This window comes from Orbicella faveolata, unplaced genomic scaffold, assembly GCF_042242905.1.
Source record: "Orbicella faveolata isolate gen_17 unplaced genomic scaffold, um_ofav_v1 contig_3, whole genome shotgun sequence".
Classification (NCBI taxonomy): Eukaryota; Metazoa; Cnidaria; class Anthozoa; order Scleractinia; family Merulinidae; genus Orbicella; species Orbicella faveolata.
Window position 1 is genome coordinate 14,851,042 of NW_028301558.1, and position 24,816 is coordinate 14,875,857.

At 38.9% G+C, this 24,816-nt stretch overlaps 1 long non-coding RNA gene across 3 annotated transcripts in view; it reads left to right on the top strand.

Annotated features, from left to right (window-relative positions):
• Positions 1–24,816, top strand: part of LOC149106535 (uncharacterized) — a 138,412-nt gene that overhangs the window by 97,147 nt on the left and 16,449 nt on the right. Inside the window, exons 5-8 of one of the 3 annotated variants that reach the window (XR_016209848.1) lie at positions 11,062–11,208; positions 12,322–12,508; positions 12,798–12,921; positions 13,028–13,192. This is a non-coding gene — a long non-coding RNA (uncharacterized LOC149106535). Of the gene's footprint in view, positions 1–11,061; positions 11,209–12,321; positions 12,922–13,027; positions 13,193–24,816 lie in introns of all 3 variants that reach the window. The other 2 variants (XR_016209846.1, XR_016209847.1) reach the window with 2 other exon arrangements.

Below are 24,816 nucleotides of genomic sequence, written 5' to 3' on the forward strand. Positions count from 1 at the left end.
TTCAACTTGGTGTGAAATGTTAAATCAGTACTACCTTGTTACATTCACTAAAGTCATTGGATTTGTAGTTTGCATCAATAAGGCAAGCTAAGCAGGTTTCGAGGTACAATGAATAGAAATGAGTTTTGATTGAGCTCCTGGCTACTGCCTTACAATAAAATGACTTGCGCTGGAAATGAGACCAATAATAAGAGATTCAGTGTGACTCTACGTACCCTCTCTGCTGCTGAAGAACATGCTGCCTCATTGCAGCTGTTTGGTCCTAGAGGCAAGATAAAATTAGTCTAAGAAAACGTGTCAAACATTGTGGGTATAGTAAATCATTCTATCGTGGTGAGGCACTCTCAAGACAAAGCATGACTCTTTGGAGGCAAGGTTAAAGAGATGATGATCAAGTTACAGAAATGAAATTTGATGGGATACTCACCAGTAGTCCTGAAAAGAAGCCATCCTGGTGGTTGGTCCCGGTGAAAGGTCAAACAAATTTCTAAAGTTCATGGTAAAATATACAAATTGGTAAATTTTATGTTGGTAAGATATGACGAAGAGATCAGTAAAAAGTTGAAACTTCTTGTAAACTTCTTTTGAGTGGAATATCAAAGCTTGACAGAAATCACTAGGCTGTGTTATCGGTGCACCTGGAAGGTATAATTGTACATCCTGAAATAGAGACTGGAAGTCTCAATAACGACCAAAGTGAAAGGGATCATATAAGACTGAGTAATAAACATGTTCATACCTTAATTGTGGTTGTTGTAGAGCCTGTGTTCTTATGGCAGTTTCGTCCTAGGAACAAGACAGAAATTGTATATTCTTATAACTCTGCAAATCACTTGCTAGTTTGATGAGGTATCTCTATAACGAAGCATTGCCTGACACAGGCAATGATGATCAACAGTAATGAGGCTTAATGGATCGGTGTGGAATGAACACAAGCAGCACACATTTGTTGTCTGATACTCACGTATGCACTTGGAAGGGGCACATCATTCCAATTGTTTCTGTGTAAAACAAACAGATTGGTGATTTTCAACTTGGTGAGGAATTTTAAATCAGTACTATCCTGTTACATTCACTAAAGTCATTGGATTTGTAGTTTGCATTAATAAGGCAAGCTAAGCAGGTTTCGAGGTACAATGAATAGAAATGAGTTTTGATCGAGTTCCTGGCTACTGCCTTACAATAAAATGAACTGCGCTGGAAAGAGACCATTAATAAGAGATTCAGTGTGACTCTACGTACCCTCTCTGCTGCTGAAGAACATGCTGCCTTATTGCAGCTGTTTGGTCCTGGAAGCAATATAAAATTAGTCTAAGAAAACGTGTCAAACATTGTGGGTATAGTAAATCATTCTATCGTGGTGAGGCACTCTCAAGACAAAGCATGACTCTTTGGAAGCAAGGTTAAGGAGATGATGATCAATCTACAAAAATGAAATTTGAGGGGATACTCACCAGTAGTCCTGAAAAGAAGCCATCCTGGTGGTTGGTCCTGGTGAAAGGTCAAACAAATTTCTAAAGTTCATGGTAAAATATACAAATTGGTAAATTTTATGTTGGTAAGATATGACGAAGAGAGATTAGTAGAAAGTTGAAACTTCTTGTAAACTTCTTTTGAGTGGAATATCAAAGCTTGACAGAAATCACTAGGCTGTGTTATCGGTGCACCTGGAAGGTATAATTGTACATCCTGAAATAGAGACTGGAAGTCTCAATAACGACCAAAGTGAAAGGGATCATATAAGACTGAGTAATAAACATGTTCATACCTTAATTGTGGTTGTTGTAGAGCCTGTGTTCTTATGGCAGTTTCGTCCTAGGAACAAGACAGAAATTGTATATTCTTATAACTCTGCAAATCACTTGCTAGTTTGATGAGGTATCTCTATAACGAAGCATTGCCTGACACAGGCAATGATGATCAACAGTAATGAGGCTTAATGGATCGGTGTGGAATGAACACAAGCAGCACACATTTGTTGTCTGATACTCACGTATGCACTTGGAAGGGGCACATCATTCCAATTGTTTCTGTGTAAAACAAACAGATTGGTGATTTTCAACTTGGTGAAGAATTTTAAATCAGTACTAGCTTGTTACATTCACTAAAGTCATTGGATTTGTAGTTTGCATTAATAAGGCAAGCTAAGCAGGTTTCGAGGTACAATGAATAGAAATGAGTTTTGATCGAGTTCCTGGCTACTGCCTTACAATAAAATGAACTGCGCTGGAAAGAGACCAATAATAAGAGATTCAGTGTGACTCTACGTACCCTCTCTGCTGCTGAAGAACATGCTGCCTTATTGCAGCTGTTTGGTCCTGGAAGCAATATAAAATTAGTCTAAGAAAACGTGTCAAACATTGTGGGTATAGTAAATCATTCTATCGTGGTGAGGCACTCTCAAGACAAAGCATGACTCTTTGGAAGCAAGGTTAAGGAGATGATGATCAATCTACAAAAATGAAATTTGAGGGGATACTCACCAGTAGTCCTGAAAAGAAGCCATCCTGGTGGTTGGTCCTGGTGAAAGGTCAAACAAATTTCTAAAGTTCATGGTAAAATATACAAATTGGTAAATTTTATGTTGATAAGATATGACGAAGAGAGATTAGTAGAAAGTTGAAACTTCTTGTAAACTTCTTTTGAGTGGAATATCAAAGCTTGACAGAAATCACTAGGCTGTGTTATCGGTGCACCTGGAAGGTATAATTGTACATCCTGAAATAGAGACTGGAAGTCTCAATAACGACCAAAGTGAAAGGGATCATATAAGACTGAGTAATAAACATGTTCATACCTTAATTGTGGTTGTTGTAGAGCCTGTGTTCTTATGGCAGTTTCGTCCTAGGAACAAGACAGAAATTGTATATTCTTATAACTCTGCAAATCACTTGCTAGTTTGATGAGGTATCTCTATAACGAAGCATTGCCTGACACAGGCAATGATGATCAACAGTAATGAGGCTTAATGGATCGGTGTGGAATGAACACAAGCAGCACACATTTGTTGTCTGATACTCACGTATGCACTTGGAAGGGGCACATCATTCCAATTGTTTCTGTGTAAAACAAACAGATTGGTGATTTTCAACTTGGTGAAGAATTTTAAATCAGTACTAGCTTGTTACATTCACTAAAGTCATTGGATTTGTAGTTTGCATTAATAAGGCAAGCTAAGCAGGTTTCGAGGTACAATGAATAGAAATGAGTTTTGATCGAGTTCCTGGCTACTGCCTTACAATAAAATGAACTGCGCTGGAAAGAGACCATTAATAAGAGATTCAGTGTGACTCTACGTACCCTCTCTGCTGCTGAAGAACATGCTGCCTTATTGCAGCTGTTTGGTCCTGGAAGCAATATAAAATTAGTCTAAGAAAACGTGTCAAACATTGTGGGTATAGTAAATCATTCTATCGTGGTGAGGCACTCTCAAGACAAAGCATGACTCTTTGGAAGCAAGGTTAAGGAGATGATGATCAATCTACAGAAATGAAATTTGATGGGATACTCACCAGTAGTCCTGAAAAGAAGCCATCCTGGTGGTTGGTCCTGGTGAAAGGTCAAACAAATTTCTAAAGTTCATGGTAAAATATACAAATTGGTAAATTTTATGTTGGTAAGATATGACGAAGAGAGATTAGTAGAAAGTTGAAACTTCTTGTAAACTTCTTTTGAGTGGAATATCAAAGCTTGACAGAAATCACTAGGCTGTGTTATCGGTGCACCTGGAAGGTATAATTGTACATCCTGAAATAGAGACTGGAAGTCTCAATAACGACCAAAGTGAAAGGGATCATATAAGACTGAGTAATAAACATGTTCATACCTTAATTGTGGTTGTTGTAGAGCCTGTGTTCTTATGGCAGTTTCGTCCTAGGAACAAGACAGAAATTGTATATTCTTATAACTCTGCAAATCACTTGCTAGTTTGATGAGGTATCTCTATAACGAAGCATTGCCTGACACAGGCAATGATGATCAACAGTAATGAGGCTTAATGGATCGGTGTGGAATGAACACAAGCAGCACACATTTGTTGTCTGATACTCACGTATGCACTTGGAAGGGGCACATCATTCCAATTGTTTCTGTGTAAAACAAACAGATTGGTGATTTTCAACTTGGTGAAGAATTTTAAATCAGTACTAGCTTGTTACGTTCACTAAAGTCTTTGGATTTGTAGTTTGCATCAATAAGGCAAGCTAAGCAGGTTTCGACGTACAATGAATAGAAATGAGTTTTGATTGAACTATTGGCTCCTGCCTTACAATAAAATGAACTGCGCTGGACTTGAAATGAGACCAATAACAGGAGATTCAGTGTGACTCTACATACCCTCTCTGCTGCTGAAGAACATGCTGCCTTATTGCAGCTGTTTGGTCCTAGAAGCAAGATAAAATTGGTCTAAGAAAACGTGTTAAACATTGTGGGTACAGTAAATCAGTCTATCGTGGTGGGGCACTCTCAAGAAAAAAGCATAACTCTTTGGAGGCAAGGTTAAAGAGATGATGATCAAGTTACAGAAATGAAATTTGATGGGAAACTCACCAGTAGTCCTGAAAAGAAGCCATCCTGGTGGTTGGTCCTGGTGAAAAGTCAAACAAATTTCTAAAGTTCATGGTAAAATATACAAATTGGTAAATTTTATGTTGATAAGATATGACGAAGAGATCGGTAAAAAGTTGAAACTTCTTGTAAACTTCTTTTGAGTGGAATATCAAAGCTTGACAGAAATCACTAGGCTGTGTTGTCGGTGCACCTGGAAGGTATAATGGTACATCCTGAAACAGAGACTGGAAGTCTCAATAACGACCAAAGTGAAAGGGATCATATAAGACTGAGTAATAAACATGTTCATACCTTAATTGTGGTTGTTGCAGAACCTGTGTTCTTATGGCAGTTTCGTCCTAGGAACAAGACACAAATTGTACATTCTTATTAACTCTGCAAATCACTTGCTAGTTTGATGAGGTATCTCTATAACGAAGCATTGCCTGACACAAACAGTGATGATCGACAGTAATGAGGCTTAATGGGACAGTATGGAATGAACACAAGCAGCACGCGTTTGTTGTCTGATACTCACGTATGCACTTGGAAGGGGCACATCATTCCAATTGTTTCTGTGTAAAACAAACAGATTGGTGATTTTCAACTTGGTGAAGAATTTTAAATCAGTACTAGCTTGTTACATTCACTAAAGTCATTGGATTTGTAGTTTGCATTAATAAGGCAAGCTAAGCAGGTTTCGAGGTACAATGAATAGAAATGAGTTTTGATCGAGTTCCTGGCTACTGCCTTACAATAAAATGAACTGCGCTGGAAAGAGACCATTAATAAGAGATTCAGTGTGACTCTACGTACCCTCTCTGCTGCTGAAGAACATGCTGCCTTATTGCAGCTGTTTGGTCCTGGAAGCAATATAAAATTAGTCTAAGAAAACGTGTCAAACATTGTGGGTATAGTAAATCATTCTATCGTGGTGAGGCACTCTCAAGACAAAGCATGACTCTTTGGAAGCAAGGTTAAGGAGATGATGATCAATCTACAGAAATGAAATTTGATGGGATACTCACCAGTAGTCCTGAAAAGAAGCCATCCTGGTGGTTGGTCCTGGTGAAAGGTCAAACAAATTTCTAAAGTTCATGGTAAAATATACAAATTGGTAAATTTTATGTTGGTAAGATATGACGAAGAGAGATTAGTAGAAAGTTGAAACTTCTTGTAAACTTCTTTTGAGTGGAATATCAAAGCTTGACAGAAATCACTAGGCTGTGTTATCGGTGCACCTGGAAGGTATAATTGTACATCCTGAAATAGAGACTGGAAGTCTCAATAACGACCAAAGTGAAAGGGATCATATAAGACTGAGTAATAAACATGTTCATACCTTAATTGTGGTTGTTGTAGAGCCTGTGTTCTTATGGCAGTTTCGTCCTAGGAACAAGACACAAATTGTATATTCTTATAACTCTGCAAATCACTTGCTAGTTTGATGAGGTATCTCTATAACGAAGCATTGCCTGACACAGGCAATGATGATCAACAGTAATGAGGCTTAATGGATCGGTGTGGAATGAACACAAGCAGCACACATTTGTTGTCTGATACTCACGTATGCACTTGGAAGGGGCACATCATTCCAATTGTTTCTGTGTAAAACAAACAGATTGGTGATTTTCAACTTGGTGAAGAATTTTAAATCAGTGCTAGCTTGTTACGTTCACTAAAGTCTTTGGATTTGTAGTTTGCATCAATAAGGCAAGCTAAGCAGGTTTCGACGTGCAATGAATAGAAATGAGTTTTGGTTGAACTATTGGCTCCTGCCTTACAATAAAATGAACTGCGCTGGACTTGAAATGAGACCAATAATAAGAGATTCAGTGTAACTTTACGTACCCTCTCTGCTGCTGAAGAACATGCTGCCTTATTGCAGCTGTTTGGTCCTAGAAGCAAGATAGAAATAGTCTAAGGAAGCGTGTCAAACATTGTGGGTATAGTAAATCATTTTATTGTGGTGAGGCACTCCCAAGACAAAGCATCTTATCTTAAACGTTGTACTTTCAGGTAGATGAAAGGTTATGTGTGAGGAAGTTCATCGCACCTTTGTTTTTGATCAAGGCGAAATTCTACTTGAGTCTACTTCAGCGAACTTAAGATGGCTTTAAGTTCGAATTACACGCACCTGTATATCTGAAAGAGAATATGGCGTCGCTTCCATTTTTTGTTGTTTTCAACAAGTAGAGCTGGAGAAAATTAAACTGAATGTCCTTTAAGGTTCTATACAAAAGCCTGTCTAGTATTTGCGTTGCTGAATTAGAAAATGTCGAAAAGATTGTGACGTAGGATCACGTGTTCCATTGTCTGCCTCGTGTAATCGATAATAGTTCGGTCTTCCTCGAACGACGGTATGCCGAAGACGTAGGTGGAAGTTATAACGTATCAATACTATAACTTACCGATATTAATCGAAAAATACGGGTCGTTCTTGATGCATTACTTTGGGTACTTGTCCAGTGCTTTTGAATGTCCTTGTGAAACCACCTGTGCACTCTAGGGGGAAGTCAACAGTGATGTTTGGGAAATATCGTTTTCCAATGTCAGTTAATTGGCAATTGATACTTCTTTCATTCCCAAAAGATTGGCTAGTCCTTTTCTCCTGAGATTCATTTTCTTCCTTGGCTGTTCCAAGCAAAATCGCCTTTCTTCACAAAAGAATGAAAACCGAGTCGCAGTTCCTTGAAAACGACAACCAGGCTTCAGTACTGATCAAAGTGATAATGAACACAACAGTGACTCAGGAATGTGGATTTCACTCGGTCATGTGATGAGGCATTGTCTTCGGTTACACCCCAGAGTCACAAGATGAAAATAGTAACGCATGACTGACAAAAAAATGCATGTTCACGCAAGAATCACTCGACGTTGTCTAAGCTAAACAGAATGCCCTAATATACTTGTGTGTTAAGGCCGAATTGGTTTCTGCGCAGACAACGCGGAACTTGCGCAATATCGACGTTGTTTTGGTGTTTGTGGGACACTTCATGGACGTGTACGGACTTCTTTAGACGTCATGAAAGATTTGTTTTACTATAGCCAATACCGCCAAATAAATGATAGTACTAAAAGCAAAAATACAAAGAGTAGGACGCCCATTCAGACTTTTAGGTACCTTCACAATTTTAATAACTTAGCCCAGACTACGGAAAGCGGTCCTGTGGTTTTAAGTTATTAAGTGAGGCATTGACTCATGACCTCCTTTGAGTAATGACTTTGCGGATTTAGTCAACTCAAGAATGTGTTTGAATTTGCATTTACACAGCGTACACAGCGTACACAGCGGCTTTGTGACGTTTTGAAGGTTTAAAAACACATTTGTGACTGTAACCTCCGTCTTTGGTTCAGCTTCGTAGCCTTTTTTGGATTGATTGATTCAATGATTGTCATTCGCTTGTCTCTCCCATTTAGTTTTCTCTGTGTTGATCTTTGATGTTTTCACTAGAAATGAAATGCTTGATCGATTTGCTTAATTAATCATACCGAGTCTAGAAGAAGTCAACCTCTCGTGGCGTGATTGATGCGTCATAAGTAACTGAAGCTAGACAAACATATCCCATGGAATTTTATTCGGTGGATTATTTTGGGCACTGCAGATGCAAATTAATGAATCAGCACAATTGTGTATAACTGATGTGGATTTGTTCGATGTGATATGAATAAATTAAAGCGGGGAGAGTTGTTTGATAGAGTGGCCACCTCGATAACTTTTACTTTACGCTTAATGGCGTCTTTATAATTGCTGTTGAAAGCTAGAACTGCAGAAAGCTGGAATTTCCGTTCTCTGTCATGCGTGGATGTAAATTTGAAAATATCGAAAAAACTGCCTTTACAACCCCTACTTTTTTTCGTGTTTAAAATTCGTATCCCGCTGGAAGCGGTGTGATGTAAAACTTTTGAGAGATTTCACCGAAGGAAATTCATGAAAATCACAAATAAAGCCGTAAAAACAGTGAAAAACACTTTTGTTTGGGCATTTACAACTTAAGGCTAAATCCCAAAATTTTAACAGATGATAGCAAAATACTATTTAATCTTTGCTTATTACATGTAGTAAGTTTGAGAGGACTAGGTGTGAAAGCGAATGCAAAAACAGCATTCAAAACATAACACTTGCGCACGCAACGCCATAAATGATTACCCTATGGAGCCACCTTAAATGAAAGCAAAATTTTCCCACTGTGACCAAATCAAGTTTAATGAACCTGTACTTAAGCCAGGAACACCAGAATAGCAGCATATCGCTAACCACTAACTTTTAACGCCTTCCAGCTGAAAAAATAGCTGTTATGTGTCGAAAATTATACTGAAATCCAACTGTAAACATGTACCTGCAGATGGCGTAGTGTGCGCCCAAAACAAGTTCGAGATACGCAAATACTTACTGGGGAGGTGACAGGAAAATATGTAACGGGCACCGGAAAAGTTTTCAAAAAAGATCAATAACTTTAAAAAACGCAGGGCTACCCCTACATTTTATGCTATGAAATGGAAGTGGCAAGCTTATTCAACACGTGATTAGTTTCTGGTTGTGAGCAAAGGGTATTTAGACTGTATTTTAGCTGAACCAGAGGAAGGCTGTCAGAGGCCCTAAAAGCGCTGTTGCGACGATTTTGCCATTACAAACAAACCAAAAATGGTTTTTATGTTACCATTTACCATGTAGTTTCAAGATGTTTATAAATGTGTTTGCTTTTCTGTCTGTAAAGGCGAATTCTAAGGACGTCTGTGAAGAAATATCCTTTCCTTCTTTTTTCAGAAAAATGCTGAGGTCAGCATTTTTGTTGAGATTTAAGGCTAATTATGTCGGAAAAATGCATGGCTACCCCAATTCTTCGGGGATTCCAGTAGCCCTTGCAAAGATCTACTTTTTCCGCGTGGTCCTAACCTGGCGCAAAAACCTTCGTATTTAGTAGGCACCGTCCTTAAGAAGCCAGTCTGTGGTCTATCAATCTGAAGTATGACAGATGCAAAACCGGGTTGCCCAACTGGTTTAACAGTGAAACATGTCAAAGCACCTTGTGGATGACCACCCGGCAGTGGATGATATTTCATGAATAGGAACACAAGCACCGTTAACTTTGGAGGTTGCCACAGCTCTTGCGCTGTGTGGTTTGAATACTTAAATTCTTATCCCTCTGAAAATAGTTTCTTTAAACCTGTTTATAAGGTTTGATGAAACTAATAAATATTGAGGTATTCCTTCAAATAAGTAACTACACAGAGTGATGAATCAGCCTGGTAGGCTTTTAAGACTGCTGAGCAAGGCGTAAGGAATTCAAATCCATTGGGCCGTTCTTTCATACCGTCAATGTCAAGGATATGTTAACTCTGTCCCCTTTGTGCAGAAACCAAGGTTATCAACATGATCAACTGGAGAGCGAGTGATTTCAAGTCAAGCTTTTCAGCAGGGCTGAGGGAGGTTAACACAGGTTGTACATCCCAGATTGACTGGTAACGAGGAATTGGTGTGGAACCCTTGCATACACCTTTCATAAATCTAGAAACAAGTGGATGACTGCCAATCGTCATATTATTTTAGGAACAGTAACTCCTTTTAGGTATAGGGACAGTAACTGCTGATATGGCGCGCCTGGCAGTATTGATGGTGTAAGTCAGTCCCTTGCCGCGAAGGCTGCCAAGCAAGTCTTCAACCGCTGTCATAGGTGGAGAGCTTGCAATCCATTAGTCTCAATTGTTTTCAAAGGGGATGTAACGCATGGTTGTGAGGCTGTATAATAATAGTGATAATGATAACATAATAACTTTATTAACGTGTCGGATTGCTCTAGCCGAGGGATACCCCTCTACTAATAGACGACACCTAAAAAGAAATTACAAAACCTAAGTATAATTTAAAAATAACTCTATTTACAAGTTACAAAACCTAAGAATAATTTAAAATTAGTATACAGTCGAAACTCCGGTAAGCGACCACCCAAAATTCCAAGCCTCGATGGTCGCTAACGGGAGGTGGTCACTTACAAGAGCTTAGACCATACCGGGTCAAAATTTTGCCTCATTAGCATAAGGCACGGTAACTGTTGAGACCTATTCATGTGAAAAGTCAATTCGAAAAAAAAGTCCAGTACTTCCTATTGAGAAATTTATAATTTATAATGCATTTATAGTGCATAAGCCACAAAAACCGCTCTGAGTGCCCTCTCTTACAACCTATCCAGCTTCCTAGTATCACTGGCTTTACAAAAATGCCAGGCTAAATGACAGTCCGATAGATAGGGAAGAATGGCTGACTTAAAAAGGAGTAGTTTTGCCTTAGTAAGAATTCAATTCCTCAGCCTCCTCGTGACACCAATCCTCTGGCTTGCTTTTACGCGAATGTTACTAATATGATTGGAGACGCTGCGGCTACAGTCTACCGCCACACCTAAAAGTTTCAGACAATCATTTCTCAGTTACACCACTCGAAACAAATATTGTAAAGGTCATTATCCTTATTTGCGCCTTTGTTACAAATATTCATAGTCTGGTATTTTTTTTTAGATTGTCTTCAAGGAGACTCCCCTTTCTCATGGATTTGGTGATCGTCTGCATACATAGGCAAATCAGTTTCTACATCGTAAATGAGATCGCTATGGGTTTGACTGAGGAAGAAAGACGGAGTTGTCTACTAGCAGTTCAAAGAGAATGGTAAAGCAACAATCATGGACAAAAGCAGTTGAGATACTCCCCGGAAAAAACCTGTTTCGTTGAACACGTGCGTTTTTCAATCTCCAATTTTATCTTTTCGACCCCCTCTCCCCTTTTCAATGTTGTAACCTTGTGACAGTGTCCACGGAGCGTATTTCAACATTGAAAAGGGGGAGAGGGGGGTTTGGCTATCGACCAAAAAGGTGTTTGGTTTTTTTTTTTTCAATTACGGAAGGACGCCGATAGAACGCGTTTGTTCTTTAAAATGTGTCAACACTTTTGCCCATGATTGAAGGTTTTGTCTGCCAGATAGGAACTTGATGACCTCCCTACTCCTTCTAGGCTCGAATTACGCCGCTCTCGCGTGTCCGGTCTACGTTTCTCCCCGGGGGGGAGGGGCGCGGGCTTCCTTGCCAAACAGCGGCTGGTTATCTAGCCTACACACTCTCCCCCCATGCCCATAAAGAAAGACGTTCAACGTTTGACCCTAGTTAGAGGTAACTTCTTGCTTACTTGTCGTTACGTACGGTACGTATCAAAGGATGTCGAGGAGTGCCCTCTTGGTTATTGTACTTTACGTTGGTCTAAACATTTAGGACCCACTCAGAGTTCACGTGGTGGTGTATTTAATGAGCGGTTTCTACATAGTGTCAATCCATTGTATCAATGCGCGGTCAAGTGCTAAGTCATTTTAGTCAGTTTAATGGCGGTAAGCGAGCACTCACGTTTAACGTTCGTGAGGAAGAAAACTTTAATTCTGAGAAGACCCCCGTAATGTCAAAGAGTTGTGTCTTTCAATTAGAGTAGCGTCTAAGATGTGCTTTTAGTGGGAGCGATTTTCTCTCTTTTTAGGTAGTTTTGATAATCGTGATTCCGAAGCATTGTGCTGCTCTATGTTGCGATAATGTTTTTTGTGGCTCACCATAGTTATGGCTAACGGTATAAGCATTATCAAGCCTAACAATTGATGGCAACGTCTTTGTATTTCCCATGATAAGATAAGCTTGAACTTGTAAAAGCTGTTTCTAAAAAGAGGAACAAAATTATATGCATGCCAAATGCGTGCTTGATTGCCTTTCTTTTATTTATTGTTTTATTGATTTTGTATCTCAGATCTACATTGACCAAGAGTGCAGCGGCGGGAAGTCGTGCTATCATACGTGTACATGCGGAAATCCGTTTGTCAAACTGGTTATCTTTTTGTCCAACAAAGGCGTGGCTTGAGCCGCAGAGATTAAAAACGTGTGGGAGTACTGAACGGAGGAGGCAGATCGTGCCCAAGACCTCTTCACGAGACTTGGTAAGATTTTTTAGTGTATTTTATGTCTGCTGCTTTAGCCAGCTAAATACGGCTCTTAATTCAGCCGTGCTAGTAATCTTTTGGGGTATATGCTGTCATGTTTAACGTCTGAGCCTAATCGTTCAGATATAATTGAGTGACAATTCAACAAACGTGACCTCTTCAGTTTGCTAAAACCGATTGTCTACTTTAGTCTAGTCGTAGGACAGTAAGGATGTGATTGGTTTGGCAACTCATGTTGATTTTTACAAATTGAGAGTTAATTATAAGGTTAAAACGGTTTGTATAGTTTGAGAATTGAAGACTGGTTTGAGATGTTTCATAGCCAGAGAAACTATCCACGTGGGGTTTGTCGCGCCGCAAAGGATTGTGGGCTTTCAGAACAGAATACAAGAGGACGCCATAGACTCGAGGTGTGTATGATTTAAGAATACAGAGTGCTACCGTTCCTTTCGAGGAAAATAAAGAAAAAATTCAGAAATTTTATTTATCGGCTTTGTTTATTTCTGCTTCCGCCAGCAGTGAAAGTGAAAGTCCTCGCTGAACGCGAATGATGAGTAGTATAACGTCTAACAAGAGAGGTTGCTTAGAATGTTGTCGCGGCTCCTTTCCTCCGGTGGCGCTGGGTGAAAAGACGTAGCGCATGATACATATCAGGATCAGGCGGAGACGTGTGTCTTATAGGTATGTACAATAACAACTTTATTTCAGTGACTAGTGGCTTCTGTACAATTATGGCGGGATTTTGAAATTATGTAGCCCTTTACTTGTTATATTTGTATTGTTATGGATGGTGTTATGCTGGAAAAATCACTGATTCATCTTGTGTTTAAAATAACGAATCGACCAGTTCTCTGCCGCTGTATTTGATGTTTGGCTTCACTGATTTTATGACTTAACGGCTAATTCGATTTCTGTATTCGTGCAGATCTAGTGGTTTTTTTTTTTGTCATCTCTCTCTTATGTAGAGGAATAGATTTTGCTTCGGTGGACTTGCCATTGAAAGTGTTAATTGCTGCAAAACGTACTATTTTTTCTTTAATTTTGCTTTTCGAGATGTCGAGTTAAGCAAATAAATACTGCTTAACGGCTGCCATGAAAGCTTTCCATATTTTGTTATTCTGAAACTTACTCACGCTTTTTGCTTTCTTTGCTGTCTGAAAATGTATATTTTTTTTGGTGTTAATTATTTATCTTCAGTTCGTAAAGTCGCTTTTCTTGAGCTGCGAAATAATTTACGCTCCGAGAACCTCGGAAAACAAACAATCTAGCTGTTACTCGTTATTTTTGCATAGTTATGCTCACGTGGAGATCAAGGTTTGGCACCTACCGGCCAGCTGGTCATTTAGCTTTGGCTTTAAAAAAATGACACACCTGTAGTGATACTGCATAGGTACCTGTGTGAGCTTTAGAACAAAGGTTTTAGTTTAGACTGATTTGTTCGCAGAGCACTTGCAGTCTCTCTGCGTGACTGCAGTCTATCGCGTGGGCTCTCCTTACATAAATTAACATAATGTAATAATTGAAATAATTCAGACGATAATGAAGACGACTTTTTTGTTGTTGGTATGAGTCTCTCTATCTTAGGCGTTGTGAAAGACAGCCTAGTAAAGTTTTGAAATCTTAGATTCAAATGCTCATAGCCGTTTTCTGTTACTGAAAATGTGATGAAACTATTCAACACCTGGTGGGAACTTGTTGATTTTAATAGATGAAGTCAGTGGCCGATATAAAAGGTCATTTATAGCAGCTGACTCAACAAATTTAAGCCGCGACCCCCGTGTGGAATAATAACAATAGTTATCTAAAATAAATCATTGTTGGGTGAAATTATAATTGACGAAATCGCAATGATTATAGATATTTGTACTGTGTCTTTGCCGACTTGACGTGGTTGGTTACTTGGATGATTTTGAGGACTAATTCCAAGATTTACTATCGATTTTATATTCTTTTTTTCTACCATCTACATATGGCTTTTCCTTGTCTAAGAAACTGTGTACTTTTTATAGAGAAAACTGCAAATGCCACACTTTGAATTATTACGTTTATCATGACTACGTTATGTTTCATGTACAAGATAACAGTCTATAAACAGACTATATCAACGGACGCATTCCCATGCTATAAAATCAACTAAAGCAAGGTTTCTTAAGTTAGTTTCCAGCCCGTACGTGAAAAAAGTCACCTAGTTTCGTCAATGTTCCTAGACTTTTAGTTTATACGGTCTATTTGAAATTACATTCCAACATCAAAGGTGCAGCTAGCCAATCAGAATGAAAGACTGATTAATTAGCAACTGATTAATTGGTCACGCTATGTTGATCATTTTTGTGTGCTTTCTGTCATTAACAATTTTAAACTTATAAATGACAACTTACGATACAATAGCCACATGGAAAACAAAATGCAATCCTTTTAATCTAGTCAAAGTTTGTCCGCGGTGCTTCTTTTTGCATTTGTAGTAGTCGTTTCTATTTACTAGTTTTAAACCATTGCCTGGACGTTTTCCTTAATTTTATGGCTTAATTAATGCGGCCTGTCGGGTCGGGCCGCAAGAAATGAAATGTAGGTTGAAAATGCAATCTTCTTATTTTGTCAAATTTTGTTTATCGTATCGGATCCAAGAAACGAACCCCCCCTATCGTGAATCAGCGATGCGTTGTGTAATGCGGTTTAATATGTGTGATGCCAATTATATGTCGGCTACACATGCCGACGCCTTTATCAACGTATTGAAGAACATAAGTGGTCTGCGATCCGGAAACACGTCAGAGAGCAAAATGGAAGGGACATGAGTGACATAGATCTTACATTTAAGATCTTAGGAAAGTGCCAGAGCAAATTTGATTGCTTAATTTATGATATGAGATGCTTTTTATAAAAGAACTAAGGTCTTCTTTGAACAAGCAGTCTGACTCCATCCGTGCAAAGCGCAGTATTTCATATTTCACCTTATTGTATCTTGTATAGTTTTAAACATAGTCTTATTGTCTCATCTAGCCCTTTGTATTTTAGTTTTTTATCACGTATTATTAGTAACGCTTAGTGCATATTTGCATGTATTTTTATCGCTTTTGAAATTCTCACGTCATAGTTTTTTTCTTCATATGTGCAAAATATTTAAATCACTTTCTTTTGAAACTCGAAAATCACTTCAGCGAGATCGAAATGTCGTTTGTTCCTACCTCTAGTTTTTATCCTAAAACGTCCTTCTGGTAGTCTTATAGTTTTAAACTTGACATAGCGTGACATATTTTTGTACTCCACGCACTTTACTAGACCCCCTCCCCCCCCCCCCCTCCCAGCCTAACACCGGAAACCTCACAGACAAAACATTTTTATATCCATTGATGTTGCATTATCTTCAAGGGACATATAGATCTAAGGACGTCCTTTGTAGAGCAAGGGGAAGCTTGGTTTGAGGCCATTTAGTTCACAGTTTGATATGCGAGTTCGATTATTTTCGGTTGCTGATATCTAATGGATTGAGTTCAACTGGCAAAGCCGCACACTGTAGCACTATCTATGCGACCGTATTGTTATGTACGAGGTGGCCTCAACTATAAGCCTGGTGGTTTCTAGAGGTCACCTCACCATACATTGAAATATTTATAAATAATCAATATAGTAGGTAAAAAGGCAAATAAACAGAATCTTGAATCTTGGGATCGATTTGCTCGATTGACTTCGATTGGTTCGGAAAACGAGCTCACAGAAAGTGCGGTGTTCGATTTCGTTTGATTGCCTTACCCGATCGAACTCAATCCACGGATTTTGTTCGATTTCCGAACGTTGCATTGACGGGAAGCGATAAGCTGATGTCTATCCAGCCATGCAGTGAACCAGCTTTGAATGCCTCTCACACTTCCAAAACAGGAAAAAGGGCCGCCTTATTTGGCCTATTGTAACCGCTACGTAGATAGAAACGAAAACTGAAAAAGGCGTTACTACTAAAATTCCTAGACAGAGTCGTCATTCCCTAAGTTTGTTCTCTGTACAGTAAGATTAAGACATATCAAGGACGTACGGAGCCTCTCCTGCGGCACATTACTTCGTAGCTATAGTTCCATAGATATCCTTCACGTGCTTATCGCCTTTAATGAAGTATCTGAATCGAGCAGTTCAAGAGAAGGTCAGTTACAGATGTTGATACTTTTATGTATTTGTAGTCTCGTGGTTTTAGTGTAGCGAAAAGCTTTTGGACTAGTGCGAAAATCACGAGTTCAACTGCAGCAGATAGTTAGGAGCAAATTATGAAGATCAGCTGAAGATTTCTAAATAGATCCCGAAATTATTATTTCTACTGGTATTGTAAATATACTGGAAAACATAATCTGTATGTGGCATTTTACACGGCCTGAAATAAGGCTTTGTCACCTCTTTTATTGTCTTCTTTTAGATTATTTCGTACATTTGTTTTGTTTTTGTTTTTTTCACTGAGAAACTGAAATTTTTGTCATGCGTGTAACGCCTGTTTCCCCTTTTAGTTTCACTAGATGTTTTTCGAGAAGAATTTTCCGGTTCGCGATGCCAAAGTCGGCTCTCGATTTTTCCCAGGCGCTCTTGTCTTTTCACGCCTTTGAAAATCAGTCTTTGTAAAGAATGAATCTGATTGTAGCCTGCGCGTCACTGATCAACTTAAAGTTACTAATTACAGTCATTCTCTAAGAAAACACTCAAACATTTTGACTCGCCAACGGGCTCGTCAAAATACGGCACAACTTGTAAAAATATACAGCGATACGAAACACCAAAACATCTGACAAGATATATGTTTTAGAGTAGAACGTCGTTTAACGAGCTGTTATGATACACTGAGGCCCTGTCCACATTATTTCTACGTCCACATCTATCCGTCACGAAACCGGAGGAACTTGAAAGCCCCGGCTGTGCGTTTTAGTGTGGACCAAAAAAACATTTTGAAAACGGTGCTTTTCGAAACCGATAACGTCGCGGCGATAAGCATGTGATTTCCCTGACCGAGCTTTCCTCAAACAAATCCAAAATGGCCGGTGATTGAATGGAATGCCAGTGAAATATTGACATGCATGTTACTATATTCCTCGCGTTTTATTGTATTTACCGGTATTTTTCGTCAAAAATGAAAAGCACAGCGTAACGCCGGTTAAACCTCAATTCTTTTGTAGTTAAGCTAATAGTACAGTCTTGCAAAACTGGACTAAGGCGTCCGTTTCGGTAGAGGCTTATCATCGGTTATATTTGAAAGAATAGAAATATCATTTATAAATTATGTTGTTCCTTCAATGCAGCGTATTTAGAAAAGTAGGGAACAGGTTTTGTCTTTGATTTTCATTCATTTTTGCGACGTGTAATGCATAGTGCCTACAAAGAATTTCCCTTTGCATGAAATATTATAATCCATTACTCTATTTAAAGGTAGTTCTGAGGTAAATTCCGAGCGTTCTGATTGGTTCTTTCTTGGTCGGGATTGTGCCATACGGACCATTTCCATTGAAACGGTCATACGCCGTGGATTTTTTTGCTTCCGAAAGCCGGCAAATTCAAGTCCCGAGTGCCATATAATAAACTACTCACTAACCTGGCTTGCTCGAGCCGTACTGAGGAAAATTGGCCCTCGGTCGTTTTTGCACGGACCTCGTTGCACTCGGTCCGTACTTCCACGAACTCGGGCCAATATTCCACAGTGCGGCCCTCGCGCTCGGTTATTAAGAGATAACACTACATGTAGATTCTATCAGAATGAAATATGTCGGTAATATGAAGCGCCGTGTGACGTCCGAAAACATTAATTACATGCGAGAATGAACTTTCCCATAAAAAACTCAAGTATTAAAAGAACGACCCTTTGAACCGTAAACTATATAACAAAATGAAATATTGATATAGCGCCAGTTTCTTGAAAGTACAATAAACAACAACAAGTTTTATTAGCACAAAAAAAAAAGTTAAACTTTACAATATAATTATTAATACAAAAAAGAGGTAATGTTTACTCAGGATAACTATAAAGCTAATCGAGCTGAGTAAAACTAAGTAATGTTTAAGTAAGGGAGGTAGGTTGGCACTAAAGCTTGATGAAAGCAATTAATTAGTCAATAAAAAAGAGACGAAAAGAAGAAATAATTAAATGAATAGATAAATAAATAAATAAATAAATAAATAAATAAACAAGATAAATAAACAAATACCAGTCGAAAACTCATGAACAGTAAGACTGTAAAATGTTTAGCTTGACTTTGTTTTTAAGTAATGATCCAGATAAGAACTGTAGCATTTTCCATTATTCTGTGGCAATACGCTTTCCCCACATCAAAACGGTTGTGTTTTCATACGTAGAATGAATCAACCGATGGAAAGAAGGTTTATGAAATAAAATGTATTTTAACTCTATTTTGAAAGGTAGTTTCCTTTGTGTTAAAACATTCAACCAATCACAACAGTCGTAAACAAAGACAATAAAAGCTTCCAATTTTCCAATGTTCCCCACGTAGGATTACTGTGGTATTTAGACTCAGAACAGGTTTTGTTGAAAGGAAGATAGTTGATCAGTTACGCATTAATGTATAAACAGCTATCTGAAGTTTTGGTAGAGTTTATTGATTGAGCCAATCAGAAGTATGGTACAACAATAGCAAAATTGCACAAAAGTTAGCACCTTTTTGCATTCCTTGCCGCGTGGTGCTATCCTTCTTATATGGACCGATACTTAAATGTTTTAAGGGGGAGGTGTTTAACGCTTTCGTCAAGGTGATTCCAAAATTTTACAGCTGCAAAGCGAGTGTTGAATTTACCATAGTTTGTTTTGATAATATTGATGTAAAAGGTTGATTTAGAAGCAAGCCTAGTATTGTATGAGTGTACAGATGCTACTGTTTGAAAGAAATTTTCAAAGGAAGATGGAAGAAGGTTATAGTAATAGTGATACATGGGGAGTGCACTGTGAAGGGTAACAAGATCAGTTAATTTAAGGATCTCTAATTCCTTAAAAAGAGGCTCAGAATGTTTATCTGGTTTTGAAAAAGTTATGGTACGTATAGCTCTCTTTTGAAGAGTTATTAAGGGTTTAAGAGCAGCACTATAAGTATTGCCCCAAACTGATAAACCATAGGTGAGGAAGGGGTAGATAATTGAATAATATAATTGATGTAATATGTTTCTATTTACATAATATCTAATTTTAGATAGTACACCAATACCTCTTGAAACCTTCTTGCTCAATTCGTGTAAGTATGGTTTCCAGTTCAAATTGGAATCAAAAATGAGTCTGAAATATTTAACTTGATTATCAGATTTCACAGACATATTGGAGATACTATGATTCAACTCATGAGCTATTCTTTGCGGAGAATGAAATACCACAAAGATGGTTTTTTCAATGTTCAGAGATGATTTATTATAAATAAAAAGGATTAAAGATGATAATGAAAACAGTTAAAAGTTTATTTTTCATGACGTAACCGACACATAATAAATATTACTGTTTCTGATCTCGGTGAAAAAGTGTTCCATAATGTTGTTGCTGCCATTGAAAATGGACTTCCTCTATAAGTTTAAAGTTGTCCTCTGTGTACTGTCCTTCTTGGTGTGGTTCCTAGGCTGCGTTCTCGTTGGAATTCCAATATGCTTAGTTAGCGATAAAACGGAGAAAAGCTTTATTTAAAATACTCTGTGAATTAGTAACATGCTGGTTAAAATTCCTAGTTAAGCCTTGAACCGGGGTTGTTGATCAAACCCGGCTATTTCAAGAAAAGAAAAGAAACTCTGAACTGCTTTCAATCAAAATATGCGAATTCGCCCTGTCTTCAAGACATGCATTAAAGAAATACAAAATCGATTGCATTGAGTTTTTCTACTGGGAGCTTTTTAGTACCCAATTTGTCAAAAATAGAGAGGTCAACAGTTCTTACAGCGAACAATAGACTCGTCCGTCACGCAAACTCATCAAATGTATTATTCACAATTATTAATTACAAGTCAAGAGTATATATTCATATACGCCAAAGACTTGATACGGGTATAATACAATTTATAATATAGATAGGACCCTGCGCGCGCTGTGATTGGTCAAAAAGCCATGCTTTATCAGAGTTTATAAAACAACTGAGATACTACGCACGCTCTGAGTGGTCAGTAGAGTTGCTAAACCTATGTTCTATTGTATCGGTAAACCACGGTTCCTGATCTATGGCAGCTCTACGCGCGAATTAGAGAACTCGGAACTCTAGCGATAACAAATGTAATAAACAGTTGTGCCTTTCAGCGGCTGAGATATCAATAACACGAATATATTTTCATTCAAAATAGCAATATGCAAGGAAAAAAAGGACCAGAAGTTGGTCGTCATATAAAGCTTTATCTGTTTTTTCCACAGCAAAAAGTTTACGCCGACTCCGGGTATGCTTGAGATTAAAATTAAGGAAGTTTTAAACCCTTTTTTCGGTGCTTTCCACGGTCTGTGGAGGATGGAGTCAGCTGGGCTTGACTGATCAATTTAGATTGTCAAAAAAAGCAGGGAAAATATTTCTTTCTATCAAAAATTTTGAGTTTAAATTCAATGCATGCATGCGTAACACGATAAATGAATTTGGTTTCCATAAGCTTAGCTTTCAAGCAATAGTTTTCATTTAGCAAAATACAGAGAAACACGGACTTCGTAGCCTTCAGCATAAGTAAATAAATTGTGAATAAATTTCAGAGACAGAGTTTCTGTAACTATCCTTTATTCCATTTACAAAACTTTGGAAAGTCATCGTTAAACACTGCGTTGAATCACTACACCAAGCACGTGAACTTTGGACTACTTGCAAACTTTTGTACAACCTTTTACTTTCGTGATGACCGATTCCACTTTCGAATCCCTGCATTTCCCCGTCAGAATACTTTTGAGTTAATTAATATTCTTTTTGCCTTTCACCAATAACCTTTTCCTTTCCTTTCTTAAAACTTTCTTAGCATGAAATGTTTTCGTCGCTTTGCTTTGCGGATTTCGTGTCCGGGACGGAGTCTGTGCTCTCATTCTTTCAATCGCTGTGATATTGTCGCGTCGTCTCATGAATTTGATGAGAATAAGGAACTTGATCACGAAAGTACAGTAAATTTTCCTCGCATGGACAGGCTTTTTACCCAGGCAGTGAGGCCTAGGTTTAAATTTCGGGTCCGTTTTTTTTTTTTCTTCCGCGTTCAGTCACAAATCGCCGTCTGGTCTCTAAAGCGCACGCGCCACCTGTGCTGCGTACAGCACATGGAATTTACAGGGATGTTACTAAAACTAGTAACGGGGAACGAGGAATGGGGAACGGGGAACCGAGAACGGGAGTCTGGGAACGAGTGTACAGCGGTAACCCGCGTGAAAATTGAACGTGGCGGACAAAAGAAAAGAAAAGGGAACAATTTGGGGAAATGTGAGGAAGTGTTACGGTTGTTAACGTGAGTTTCTACCGGCTGTGCCACCAGATCATGGCCCATTACGTTCTTGTTAGAGCAGAGTGCGATTGGTACTGGGATAAACCAGGCATGAAATGGCGCCTGGGGTGAAAATCGAATCGGTATTATCCTGTATTATCACAAGCTAGGTCCGCCAATCGGTCAGGCCACAGTCTTTCTTACATAGAATTTCAAGCCTTCATAGTCTACTCATATCTTCTCACTTTGTGCGCGAGCTGTCATATCAATATTTAAAAATAGCAACACGCAATATGATATCGAGGACAAGTGACATAACACATGAGCATCATTGCACGTGGGTCGTCCGCTGTCTTCGCATTAGGAAGCTAGAAAGGCGGTCTTTCGGAGATCGGCAAGTCAGCTGGCAAATCAGGTGAGCAGCGGATAAATAACCCGTGGCCTGGCCGCTTTGTTAAAGACGAAATATATGAAGAAACGAGCAAGGAATATTCCACAATAATGCTAATGTTGGTGAAAGATGACCGCGGAAAAGCGACTGCGTGACACTCGGTATGTTTTTAGGTGACATGTTGTCACGTATCAGACGGGAAACAGTCTTTATTCTCTGTTTGCGTTTTGTACCCAGTCTGCAGTCTGCATTTTGTTCCTAGTCTGCATTTTGTACCCGGTCTGCAGTCTGCATTTTGTAGTGACCGATTGGGGCAGCATGTGATATTACCGATTCGACTTTCTCCCCAGGCGCTATTTCATGCTTTGTTTTTCTCAGTACCATATTGGACTTTGAGGCACAACCGGTAGAAACTAAAGTTTACAACCGTAACACTTCCTTACATTTCCCCAAATTGTTCCCTTTTCTTTTCCTTTGTCCGCCATGTTGGATTCTTAGGCGGGTTACCGCTGTACACTCGTTCCCAGACTCCCGTTCCCGGTTCCCCGTTCCCCGTTCCCCGTTCCCCGTTCCCCGTTCCCCGTTCCCCGTTCCCCGTTCCCCGTTACCAGTTTTAATAACATCCAATTTACAGAGATTGTCGTCGAGGAAAGTTAGCACGGATTCCATGATTTCTGGGGCGATGAAATCACATACAAACGAACACACCGTTCAAGGTAGACCAACACTAAAGGACGTTAAGCGTTTTCGGAACGGGTCGCTGCAAGCCTTACGAGAGATCAATTTACGAACGAACATTTTGAGTGAATCATGAATCATGTTATACCAAAGGAGCCATCACCCGGAGCTATCAACTCTTCAACTTGATAAAAAGCATCTTCAGAAGCGTCTTCGTATTTTTAGACGTGATCGTGAACCAAGCAGAATCCCAGCACGAGCTCAAGAACGTCTGAGCCATAAGAGCAGAAAGGTTAGAGAATTTGTTTACGAATTCATCTGTTCGAGTACACCTAAGTAAAATGCTCTGAGAAACTTCGTAAAGTATAATAAAGATAAAATCTCGAACTAAACGATATTCTCTCGTTATTTGCTTGTAACAGAGTTATGTCTTAACAAGAGTGAAACTCATGTAGCGAATTATCGTACATTTAAGCTGAAAGAAACTAATGTATGTCAGTGACCCCAGCAAAACAATTCTTGGCTTGCACTGTCACGCAAACCTGACGCAATAAAATATTTATTCGAAAACCATTTAGTGGATAAAATTAAGAAATTGTGACATTATAGGAGATTAATAAAGATGACACTCCTCGAATTTTTAGGTCTGTGCGTTTTCCCAAGCTCAGATATTCGTCGAAATATTTGGCACAAATTTACAGAGACCAGTATGGAGCCGCCATGTTGGTGTACCTCCGCGGTACGCCTACATTGCGGCCGGAAAATATTATAAACATCTGGAACTTACTTTGGCTATCTAGGCGACTGATTATCTGTACTGAACAAACAAGCATTTACATAAACACTTTTCCTAATACTTTAACTTCTCAATGGGCTAAAAATCACGAGATAAGTATATGATTTCGACAACCGCGTTCGTAGGTCTATGTCACGCATCGCCATAACTATGAAATTCAAAATGTCTCGCTTGCTTGAGAAACGCAAATAACAACGACAAAGGCTAAGGAAAATAGACTGAAACGTTTATAGGTTGATATAAAGACCTTGACTCATTTCACACCCTAAAGACTTGCAAACGAGTAATAAGCTATTAATCGATTCCAAGAAATGCAATCAAAAGCAGAATAGCTTAAGGTATCATGGTAGGTGGATTTTTACGAAAAATGCGAAAACCCTTTTTTTGGCTGTTCAAATTGAGAAGACTGAGATAAATATTTTGCAAAAAGAAGGGGGAAAGGGCTTTTTTACTTTTTAAGTTAAAGCAAAAAGACAATTTTTGAATATTATTAACCCCTTACAGCGCGTTGACACCTCTAATTAAAATTCACCGCCAGTTGTTATAAGTAACGCGAATTTCGGTGTGATATTTCATTTGTGCACGCGAACTGTTCTTGATCTAGTTGTTTCATCGCAAGTTGGCTTTCGTCCTTGTCAAATTTTCTTTATGTCAGGACGAAAAATTCATGGCCATTTTCGTCTTCGAAGAGACCGCCGAAGAGGCGAAAATCTGGTGGAACCCACAGGTTCAGCGTCGAACTAGATCTTTGGCTCTGAGCGACCGTGGGTCGCACTGTAACCAAGAAGAATGGTTGAAGGAACTCGAGGACACTAGTCCCGCCAATGAAGCTAAAGGACAAAATACAACAAGTGCTAGTCGCACGAAATTGTTGTAGAACGGACGCGATTCCGAAACTTCCACAACGAGAGAGTCAAGCGCAGATGTAGATGTTGACAATGTAGACCTCGAGATTTCTTCTTTTTCATGTTTTTTGGCTTCACGAGGCGTGGTTTCAAAACATGTCTGGAGAACGAAGGAGCCTAAACTTAAGCAACATAATACCAATGCCGCCGA